The sequence below is a fragment of the Bos indicus genome, chromosome 9, assembly GCF_029378745.1.
Source record: "Bos indicus isolate NIAB-ARS_2022 breed Sahiwal x Tharparkar chromosome 9, NIAB-ARS_B.indTharparkar_mat_pri_1.0, whole genome shotgun sequence".
NCBI classification, from domain to species: Eukaryota; Metazoa; Chordata; class Mammalia; order Artiodactyla; family Bovidae; genus Bos; species Bos indicus.
In genome coordinates, this window is record NC_091768.1 from 50,468,446 (window position 1) to 50,472,401 (window position 3,956).

General features: G+C 39.0%; 1 non-coding gene and 1 pseudogene across 1 annotated transcript; both read right to left on the minus strand.

Annotated features, from left to right (window-relative positions):
• Positions 1–436: 436 nt before the first annotated feature.
• Positions 437–918, minus strand: LOC139184824 (cytochrome c oxidase subunit 7A2, mitochondrial pseudogene; annotated as a pseudogene).
• A 1,403-nt stretch (positions 919–2,321) lies between these two features.
• On the minus strand, positions 2,322–2,425 carry LOC139185055 (U6 spliceosomal RNA). Its single transcript, XR_011568640.1, has one exon. It is a non-coding gene; the product is annotated as a U6 spliceosomal RNA (small nuclear RNA).
• Between the last annotated feature and the right edge of the window lie 1,531 nt (positions 2,426–3,956).

A 3,956-nucleotide genomic window follows, 5' to 3' on the forward strand; every position in this document is an offset into this window, starting at 1 on the left:
CACAGCCACAAAGATTATGTAAGATGTCAAAATGTCATACAGAAAAATTTTAAATATGATTAACGCAACTGGGGTAAGAAGAAGGGGCAGAAGTTTCCTGTGGTCTTTTGAACAGTTTGCCCCTGTGATCTGGGCAGCATACTTTCTTCTCTTTGGTGCCAGAAAATTACTTTGGAAACTGATTGGTTTGGGTGAAGGAGAGATGGAATCAAATGATAAATGCCAAAGAATAGGTTCAGAGAAGTAGAATCCAATGAAAGGATGAAATTATCAGCCAGACTTATGGTGGGCTGTTGAGCTAGGTTTACACCATAATCAATTCAGTCAGTATAGCAGAGGTTAAATGGACTTCTTGAGCTTAGAATTTGAGACTGTAAAGCCTTTCATTTGTTCAACAAATCATGTTTTCCAAAGATCACCTCCATATGTTGTCCGACATTGGAAAGCAGGCCCAGCTGGTATTGTTGTTCTGACTTTACTTGTATTTTTCATGGTAAAGACTGCTTTATTGATGGCAGTTAGTTCAAGTCAATAAATACTGATCCCCAAAGAACCCAGTTGTGTATCAGATTTACTGGTCCACAGACAGCTAAATGGAATTGAACCAAATGATTGCTGCGAAGATAAACTGAAGTCAATCCTGCTTTTTGGGAAGTGAAACCACAGCCAGCTGATATATGGCACATGCTGTTCCACCAACTGTAAGAACCATGGTGGCTCTATACAGGAGGGCATCAGCTATCCTACCCTTCAGATGCACTGGAATTCCATTATCCTCCTGAAACAGCTTTTGTTTTGCTGGAACCTTATTTTCAAACTGCCTGCGTAAAGCAGTACTTATGGTCCTCTTAGTAATCTGATGGGGAGACAGAAGATTCCATAGCATCTTGGCTCAGCTACTACTCACCAACCGTGACAACTGACCACCGAGAACCATTATTCTGACTTTGAAGCTGAGCCTCAGACAAGTAATTTGTCCAAGGCCACGTAGTAACTAGTGAATAGAAGAGCCCTTGTTAACATCTGGGTCTATTGCTCTATTCAGTGCTCTGCCCACTATTCATGAACAGTATAGTTCTGTTTCAACAAGGTCATTTAAAAATTAATCATAAGTATTTATTGAGGAATCATTAGTAAAGTGTTCAGTACTGTGTGAGGGCCTGTGGGAGTGTGATATTTGCTGGTCCTTAGATTGCCGGGAGAAATATCAATAACCTCAGATATGCAGATGACACCACCCTTATGGCAGAAAATGAAGAGAAACTAAAAAGCCTCTTGATGAAAGTGAAAGTGGAGAGTGAAAAAGTTGGCTTAAAGCTCAACATTCAGAAAATGAAGATTATGGCATCCAGTCCCATCACTTCATGGCAAATAGATGGGGAACCAGTGTCAGACTTTATTTTTCTGGGCTCCAAAATCACTGCAGATGGTCACTGCAGCCATGAAATTAAAAGATGCTTACTCCTTGGAAGGAAAGTTATGACCAACCTAGATAGCATAATCAAAAGCAGAGACATTACTTTGCCAACAAAGGTCCGTCTGGTCAAGGCTATGGTTTTTCCAGTGGTCATGTATGGATATGAGTGTTGGACTGTGAAGAAGGCTGAGCGCCAAAGAATTGATGCTTTTGAACTGTGGTGTTAGACTCTTGAGAGTCCCTTGGACTGCAAGGAGATCCAACCAATCCATTCTGAAGGAGATCAGCCCTGGGATTTCTTTGGAAGGAATGATGCTGAGGCTGAAACTCCAGTACTTTGGCCACCTCATGCGAAGAGTTGACTCATTGGAAAAGACTCTGATGCTGGGAGGGATTGGGGGCAGGAGGAGAAGGGGACGACAGAGGATGAGATGGCTGGATGGCATCACTGACTCGATGGACGTGAGTCTGAGTGAACTCCGGGAGTTGGTGAAGGACAGGGAGGCCTGGCGTGCTGCAATTCATGGGGTCGCAAAGAGTCGGACACGACTGAGCAACTGAATTGAACTGAACTGAATATGTTCAATGTTGACAAGTACTTGGTTTGTCCCTTCATGGCACTATTGATACAATACAGAAGTCATACCCACTCCAGACATGCAGACTGGTGTTGCCTTCTGGCTCCACCATACTACATTTATAGACCTGAGCTGGTTGTTTAACTTTTCAGCCTATTTATTTATCCATAAAAAGAGCCTAATGATACCACTTAATAGTCATGTCAATAGGATTAGGTAAAATATATACATGTAATTATTATTAACTATAGTTTTGGGTAGCTGAATTTGATTTCACGAGATAGAAGATCAAGAATTGATTACCCAGCAGTTGAATGGGATTTTTTTTTAAAATGTGAATATTCACAAATTTTCATGTTATCCTTGCACAGGGACCATGCTAATCTCTATATCATTCCAATTTTAGTATATGTGCTGCTGAAGCAAGCACTAAATAAGGATTTCTGTATTAAAAATTGTGCATTTAGAAGACTGCTCATATTAAAAATGTTTCTAATCATTATTAAATGTACAATGTGTAATGAGAGAGCATTAGAGTATGAACTCACCAAATTCAAGTATTTTACAATATTGTGTTAATTTCTACTGAACAAAAACAACACATGTATATATATGTGTGTCTTAGTCGCTCAGTTGTGTCTGACTTTTTGCGACCCCATGGACTGTAGCCCACCAGGTTCCTCTGTCCATGGCATTCTCCAGACAAGAATACTGGAGTTCATAGCCATTCCCTTCTCCAGGGGATCTTTCTGACCCAGGTATCGAACTTGGGTCTCCTGCATTGCAGGTAGATTCTTTCTTGTCTGAGCCACCAAGGAAGCCCTATATACATACACCTATATATATTATTTTAAAATATTTGTTTATATTTTTATTTATTTATATAAATATATTTTATATTCTTTTCCACTATGATTTATCACAAGGAAAACTTTTAAATCAGATTATACAAGGCATTTTTCTTACTGGCCATGGATCCCTGAATCTCTTGCCCCCAGTGTTGCCTTAATCATCTCTTATTAAATAAATAGCTCCCATAAGATCATTTAAAGTTTTTCACTATGCTCTGTATTCCATGATTTCCTCCCTTGTATCACATTAGAGAGGAAAAAGAAAAAGTAAAATACAGTAATGTTTTTCTTTCTCCATTTTTTCCTATCCCCATTTATCCATTGGTTTATAATTAACATAAAAATCATTTTTCAAGTTCAGTTCCAGAGGATGAGATGATTGGATGGCATCAGCAACTCAATGGACATAAGTTTGAGCAAACTCCAGGAGACAGTGAATGACAGGGAAGCCTGGCATGCTGTAGTCCATGAGGTCATAAAAAAGTCAGACACGACTTAGCGACTGAATAACAACAAAGTTCAGTTCCAACCATTTTTCTAAGTTGCAAATTTAAAGAGATCATGCTATTTCCCCCCTTTTCAGCATTTTAAAGTCTTTGAAAAGTTTTGAGGCTGTTTCCTCAAAGAATATATAAAAAGTATAATTTATGCTTCCTGATTTCAACTCACAGATAGTTTTTATTCAATTTTCTGAGAAGAACAAATAAAATCAGTGTGGTTTAATGTGATGGAAGTGTCTAGCTGAGAATTTCAACAACAGAACTTATTTTGGAGAGCTTCCCAGAGCAAATAACACTTCAGAGAGTCAGTACCAGATTGGCCATTTCCTCTTGCCCTGGGACACCCTGTGCTTATAGAGCATGCTTACCATATTTTGTCCTAATCCTTCTTCTCTCTCCTTTTCAGTTAGGATGATCTTGTCCGTGGGTATTAGAAGTGGCAACTGAAAGTTATTTAAACAATAAAGGGACATTATTTCCACATAACAGGAAGTCTGGAGGCAGTTTTTTGAGGGTGGGTTAATTCCACAATGAACCAGTTTTTTCCCCGTCTTTTAGTTTTGTCATCCTTGTCCTTATAATCATAACACACCCCTCTCACCACATATAT